This window comes from Catharus ustulatus, chromosome 9, assembly GCF_009819885.2.
Source record: "Catharus ustulatus isolate bCatUst1 chromosome 9, bCatUst1.pri.v2, whole genome shotgun sequence".
In the NCBI taxonomy this organism is placed as follows: domain Eukaryota; kingdom Metazoa; phylum Chordata; class Aves; order Passeriformes; family Turdidae; genus Catharus; species Catharus ustulatus.
In genome coordinates, this window is record NC_046229.1 from 23,867,579 (window position 1) to 23,875,151 (window position 7,573).

Genomic DNA, 7,573 nt, shown 5'->3' on the forward strand with positions numbered 1-7,573 from the left:
TAAGCTGACACCCACTTGAAGTTAGTCTACCAGGACTAACTGACGAGGGACAAAGCAAACTCACTACTAGAAGATGACATTAACCATTATCACAAATTGTCAGGTATCCCTATTCATATACATAAACATTACATATATGCACATTAAGATACACATGTGCACATATCTGTACACACAGATTATGTATCTATACCTGTGTATGTACATAGAATACTTCATTTTTACTTCTAGCTAACAGCAAATATTTACTTCACATCATCCAAAAAAGCCAAAATGTCTTCTGAAGTGTGGAAAACACATACTCATTTGTCAAATTCTCTGCAGAAGCATCCACATCAGAGAGAAGCTGTATATGCAACTTTTAAAGTACTGAAAGTGATTCAGCATAGATCCATATACATCTTTATTCAAGAAGGATTAGTTTTCACTTTAGAAGCAATTTCTAAAAACCAGATCAATACTCCCCAGAGGATGCCAAGACACTCCTCCCCGCTCTCTAGGGACAGCCTTGAATCTGAACAATACAAATTCCCAGCAGTTGTTAATCCACAGGTAGGTATTAACTACCTAACTGGAAATATTGCATTTTCCAGCAAATTTATGTCCAAATTCCCTACTCATGGGCAGTCCAGTCAAAGCAGTCATAAAACAGACAGTTATCTGGGGTAAAAGCTGGTTTTAGCAAGAGCAGGAGCAGTCATACACCAATAACCCTTTTGGAAGAAAGTAAGGGAATACACTAAGAGTTCATAAGCAATTTTCTCATCCATTTGGCCCGACTTAACAGGCTTATTTTCACTCCAACCCTGAAAACACACATGCCAACTCACTGTCATTTCTCAGCTACTAAGAGGTTGCTCTGTCAGTGCTGTCTGACTAGAAGATGAAAGTTGAAGCTCTCCTGCTTCACAAGTCCGCTTCCATTACTCTTTATTTGCACAATTTAAAAAGTTAGTTTGTTTACTTCTCCCTCTCCATTTCAACTATGTCACTCAAGTACATTGCTTATCTTGCAAGGTGTTCCCAAAGGGTTCTACATGCACTGACTTGCCCTTTATTGAATTGTTTGTTATTTCTCATGATCTGAAAAAAGAAACAGGAACTGAAACTGCTTGAGCAGCAAGCTTCTACATTTTTCATTTAGCTTCTGTTCACCTGAAAGAAATTTGATAACCCATTTCTTCATATTCAATAGCCAGTTATAAAGGGCATAAGTAGATCATAATAATGTCACAGTGAAAAGCATTGCAGGGAACAATGCACTGTATTTAACCATGATACCATCAAGAAAGCAAAGCCTCAGCCCACACCACACCAGGCTGCGCTCCCGGGTCTGTAAGCGAGCAGTTCTAAGGCAGTGTGAATGGATGATGTGATGCTGCCTCCCCTGCCTTCAGCCATGACTCCCAAACCCTCTTCCTTCCAGTGGGGTTACTGTAGCTTCCCAGACTCCTGGTAAGCAAAGTGAAACTAGCTGAAAACTAACCTTGACAAAGCCACTTTCTCCCAGTTCAGTTCCTGGAACTGTACCATTGCAGAGACAAGGACAGAAATGTGATGGCAAAAGAGAGGGGAAGACACAGGACTGCTCTAGCCTCAGCTAACTTGAATCAGATTAATCTATTGCCAAATTGCATCTCTAACATGAAATTACACAAGTCAATCCAACACCTCAATATCAAAGATCCCCCTTTCTCTCTCTGCCACATGATCCCACATTGCCATCTTGAACTCTCTGGCCCTGTTGCCAAGCTGATCCAACTCCCTGATGCAGCTGGGCTTCTGCTCTGCAAGCAGAGAGCAGAACCAGCATGTGGGGGGCCCTCCTGAGCACTAGAGAAAAAATTAAGAAGGGGAAGTTCAGAGATGGGAGAAAGGGACTGTACCTCACCACATTTAAGTGTGCTTCGTCCTCAGCAGGGAGGTGAACAAACATTTAAGAAAGCTGCAATCCCAAGGCAAGAGCCAGAACAGAGAGAAGGCAATTTACTCAACACCAACCCAAGAGTTTTGTCAACAAAATACCGTATGGGAAAGTAGAACTAGGAAACAAAATAAATGGAAGGAGTATAAATCAGGATAACAATTTAAACTGGAAAAAGGAAAAGTAAAGCAGAAAAAAAATCCAAGTGCTAAAATTTTCAGAAAAAGGAAGCTAAAACATGATTTAGAAATCCTTACAGGTACAAAACCTCACAGCCCTCACATATAAAGGGAGTCCCAATGAAGACATGACTTTAAATGCATCGATAAAAGCAAATTATTCATAAAGAGATGCTGAAGAGATTTTGCTAAAAGTGTAAAGAGCTGATCTTCACACAAGAGTTAAAAACACAACACAAATGAAAAGAGTGGAAGCACTGTCAGATAAACCCATTATGGCTAAGCACAGGGAAAATACATCCCAATTAGAAGACTGGGTGGACACAACTGTGCAACAACTCTGGCTGACAATGTCCATGTTCCTACAGGTGAAGTAGAACACATTTAACAATAAATTCCACTCCTTCAAGAAATGTCTCAGTATCTTAGAAAGCAGTGCAAGACATCCTACTGCGGGTGTCAGATGCACATTCACAATCTGAAAAAAAGTTATCTGTAATATAGTTTAAAATCTGCTAAAATTTGCTACCTCAAAGATGGTAAAATGAATGAAGCACTATAAAGAATCAGAAAAGAAACACCAGCCATGTTTAACAGTCTTTCTGTGAACCTCTGAGCAGCACTACCCTTGACTCCTCAAAGCAGCAGGTAATCCAGGATCCTGGGTCCAGAAGCAAGGCAAGCAGCAGCCAGCACACTCACCTCAGAGGCAAGCCAACACACAAATCTGCAGCTGTTTCTATGTTTTACATTAAAGCACCACTGCCTAAAAGATGCAAGACCCATGTGTGGCTGTGGAGCACTCTCAATGAGCAGCTGTACATTCAGCACTCCGAATGCAGCCTGCTCCTCAAGCCCTGCCAGTCTCTATAAAGCTCACACACAGCCCACACACCCAACACACAGCTCTGAATTTCAGTCAGGGCAAGGGCTGGAAGCTCACTGCTGCAAAGACAACTCCTTTTTTGGATTTGCTCTCAGATGAGGACAAAAAGAGTACATAAGAAGGGCCTCTACAGGGCAGAAGGCTATGTGTTTTCCCACCACGAGGTTTTACTTATTTTCAGAAGTAACTTTTAGTTTACCTGTGATACTGTTGCCTTCCAGCTATCAAAAAAAAAAAAAACCACAAATCAGTAATCTTGTAAACTCTGTACTCTAACTACAGAAAATTGAAATGAACTGAGAAAGATTGGGTCATCAACACTTCACAGCACCTAATTCAAGTATCTCACAAAGGCTTCAGCAATAATCTAATCTACAAGCTCTACATGAACTTTTATGACATGGTAAAGTAATTCATCTGGTCCAACATAAATACAGCTATTAAATAAGACAGCAATAACTTTGTTATAAATCATTCCAAGGAGCTTCAAGAGGCTTGAATGCAGACTCCCAAATGCCACATGATGCAAGCAGTCTATTTACTTTGTTACCTATAATCCAAAACAAAAGTCACTAATATCACAAGACTAACCAGGTGCAATCAGGTTTTAACATTGTTCACAGTACTTTCTGACAAACTGCTCTTTTTAATGTTCTGTTTAAAATTTTATAACAAATTCCCTTGCATAAATAAGTGCTATATGCCCAACAGGTTACAATGGCACTTGAAATACTGTGCATTTTATAGCTACAAAAATCACAACTGAATCACAGATATGCTTTACATGCCTGAGACAAATGCACATAAATCTCTTCACCAAAGCAGCAACTCATTTTAACAGCATTGTTTCTCTGCAGCTTTTTAAACCAACCCAACAGGAAGAATCATTTTAATACTTATTAAGGAAACAGAAAGTGAGATTATGTACTTCAGTCTAGGGCTCAGTTCCTTCCCATGTGGCCAGGGAAGTCAAATGGTGATAAACACAGCAAATCAGTGTTCTAAAGGCTGCCCTTATCATCACTTTGGTATTTTGGTCAGTTATTTTCATCTCTGTTGCAAAGCACATGGAACACAGATAAACTGAACAAATTCTCTGGAAATGAGTCAGTTAACTCCTAAAACTCTCCATAGAGTTAACCTTCACAGGATAATCCCATCTTCTCCTAAATCCTACTTCCTGGGAATCAGGAAGGATTTTTGGATAAACACCAAATCACAATAGATAAATAAATAAATGGAAATTCCTTGGAGGTAGGGAAGAAGTTACTGTTACTGCAGTTGGACTTTTCCTAGGGGACTTTCCAATGTAAGGTGAACTCAAGCAAGCACACAGCACAGATGTTTGGAACACTATCAAACTTCAGAAGGCAGCAAGGCACTGATAGTGACGAGCTGAATTTAGCATCAGTATAAAGGCAGAGAGTACTGCACTAAGTTTATTAAACATGGGGAGGGTGTATTGATGAACAAACTGCCTCAAGCAAATTGTCTCTGTGCACAAATACACAGGACTGACTATGTTTTGTGCAACTGAGTTCAACACTTGCACAAAAAAACAAAGCCACAGAGGGGCTTATATGGCTCTGTTTTATACTTGAGAAGATATCACAGGTCACAGTAAAATGAGCAACTGACCTCCAGCACTCTATGTTTCATCTTTCTTATTTCATCACAGGCCTTCCAAGGAACTCTAAAAAGTTAAGATTTTTTTCTTCTTTTGAAACAAGCTTCTATGGTGAGGATGAGAATCTACTTATCACAGGGTCTACATGAATTAGATAAGTCCATCAAAAAAAAGATTTTTGGTTGAATAAATTTCCTTGATTTGTTCTCAACTTTTTTTTAATGCAATGACTAACTGGTACATTGAATACAAGATATCTATGACAAAGGCACTATCTCTAAGTGTGCTTCGATAAGCCAACCACCCAAACATGAGCTATTTCTAAATATAGTACCTTCATATTTTGAAATTAAAGAACAAGTGCTCTTAATATTATTCTTTCTTCCAGTATCAAAAAATTTTAAAACAACAAACATGGCTTCAAGTTCTTACTTTAGAGCTGCCAGACTTGCTTGTAAGTTTCCCAATTTCCACAACACAGTTTTCCTTCCTAAAACTTCTGCCTAAGTTTTCCATAGGCCATGAACTAATGAGTGTTTTCCACTGCATTTCATCTGTCTCAAGACAGTGCAAGCCTGTAGTTTAAATACAGATATTTCTGCAGCACTACAACACCTGAGTTCTCTCCTAAACAGCCTGGGGGAAAAAAACACAGAAAAACTCTTAAATGTTATTCTTCCTGATTTAGCCAATCTGGGAATCTAACCATCCCATCTAATAATCCAAAGTGCATATTTCATGCAACTTCAGCATCTCAGGCTTGCAACACAACTCTATATAGGAATATATCAAGTACATTCCATGAAATTCTGTGCACGTGCAACCTTTCCTGAGAAGTGATGCCACTACCACCATCTGAGAAAACACCTCTATCACTACAAAAGGTGGCAAAAGTCACCATTCAGTCGGTGCAAGGGAAAAATATTTAGAAAGTTTTTATCTAATATCAAGAATTAAATATTTGTGACATTAATGAACACACATCCCCTCATCATCTGTTATCAGAAGTAAGGTGATTATCTTAAGTAGTCTGAACATTCCAATAGTGATGCCCCTCACAAAAAGCAGAACAAATCAAAGCACACTGCGCTCGAAGAACAGCGTTCTAAACCTCCGAGCCCTAAAAGCACGCAGGTTCAGCCCGCATGGTCACTGCGAGGAGCTCGGGGCCGGCCCTGGGACAGCCGAGGCTGGATGCTCGGTAAGGTGCGGGAGCGGACACCCGGAGCCCAGCCGGAGAACGCCTCCCTTGCAGCGTCTCCCCGCAGCAGAGCGCGCAGCGCGGGGCGGGCGGGAGGGGCCCGGCCGGGTACCCCCGGTGCGCTCCCGGGGAGGCGCGGGGCAGAGGCCGCCGGCCCCGCCGGACGGGGCTGCTCCCCCCGGCAGCCGCAGGGCCGCGGCTCCCGCTGACGGCGCTGTTTCCACCCGCGGCCGTGTGAAACCCCCAGGCCGGGCTGTCCCAGGAGCATCTGCCCGACACCCACCCCCAAGCGAGAGGAGGGCACGGGAGCCTAGAGGAAACCAGGGGAAAACGACGAGGAGTACCACGGAAAGCAGCTCGGCAGGAACGCAAGGAGCCCGGCGCGGCAGAGGCAAGGGGGGCCGGCCGGGCCGCAGGCAAGCTGGGGCCGGAGGCGGCGAGGCCGCCGGGCAGGGTCCCCGGCCGCCCGCTCCTCTAGCGGAGGCGGCGAGGCAGCCGCCACAGGGCCAAACGGCACCGCGGCGCTGAGGGTGCCGCTCGCCCTGCCGGCACACGGCGGCTAGGCGCCCCTCCGGCCGCGGGGCAGGTGCCGGTGCCCCGGACACGGCGCAGCCCGCGGCCGTCCCGCCCCAGCGCCGCGCACAAACTTTCTCGCTGCGGCCCCGCGCCGCTCCCTCCCCGCGCGGCGGGCGGAGCGGCAGCCGCGCCAGCCAATCGCGCCGCGCGCCGCAGCCCCGCGGCCAATGGGCGGCGGCGGGAGGCGGGACCGCCGGCACCCCGCGGGGGGAGCGCTCCGGCAGCGCCGGCTCGGCCGCCCGGACCCCCGGGACCCCCCGGCCCCGCCGCCGCACGCGGCCCCGCCGCCGCTCCGCTCACCGGGCAGCCTGGCTCCGCCTGCTCCTGCCGCGGGGCACCGGGACCGGCCGCCGCTCCTCTCCTGCTTCTCCGGCGCCTCGAGCCCGGGGCCGCGCCGGCACTGGCGGCGGGCGCCTAGCGGGGCTCCTGGCGGGCGGCGCGGACACCGGAGGCAGCCCCGACCCGCTCTCCACCCCCCGCCGCTCCTGGCAGGCCCGTAAACATCCCGGCATCCCCGAGGATGGGGCGGGGCGGCCGCCGGGCCCCGCCTCGCCCCGCTCCCCCGCCCGGCCGGGGGCGCGGTGTCCGCCGGGGTGGCCGCGGCCGGTCCCGGACGGGTCCGGATGTGCGCGGGAGCTCCGGGCTGCCCGGGAAGTGACGGAGTTGGGAGTGCGGAGGGAGCGGAGTGCCCGTCCCGGCGCGTTCCTGCCGTGGAGCACAGCGGGGCTCGGGCACTGCGCTAACGCGGCGGGCACGGGGAGCGCCGCTCGCCCCGGGCAGAGCCGGCAGCGGGAGGAGCGCCAGGGACTGACCCCTCTGCTCTGAACAGCGCTGCTCTAAGGCTTGGGCTTTGCCAGCTTTGAAAACGTAGCGTGCCAGACTTGCTCATCTTGTGCCTGAGTTGTGATACTCAATCTGCGAGACATTCGATATTAACTGAGTACATCAGTTGGAAGTGACACTACATCCTTTTTGCTATGCTGGGAGAAATAAAATGATGGGAACAAAAAAGACCAGACTCTTGGTGAGTCCTGTTACACTAACTTCTACTTCACAACAGCACTGGCTTTAAGCAGATAAAAAATACTGAATTCCAGAATACTACTGTTCTTGAGGTTCCTGAAAGTTTACCCTGCTTCAGTGCAGGGAAAGGTAATTACCTACCCAGAAGAGAAGCCTT

At 47.3% G+C, this 7,573-nt stretch overlaps 1 protein-coding gene across 4 annotated transcripts in view; it reads right to left on the reverse strand.

Annotated features, from left to right (window-relative positions):
• NEK7 (NIMA related kinase 7) overlaps positions 1-6,799 on the reverse strand; it is a 64,252-nt gene extending 57,453 nt beyond the window's left edge. For 2 of the 4 annotated variants that reach the window (XM_033067441.1, XM_042779566.1), the window contains exon 1: positions 6,694-6,799. The gene's annotated coding sequence lies outside the window, so the exon portion shown is untranslated. Of the gene's footprint in view, positions 1-6,100; positions 6,238-6,693 lie in introns of those variants that run through there. The other 2 variants (XM_033067443.1, XM_033067442.1) reach the window with 2 other exon arrangements.
• Between the last annotated feature and the right edge of the window lie 774 nt (positions 6,800-7,573).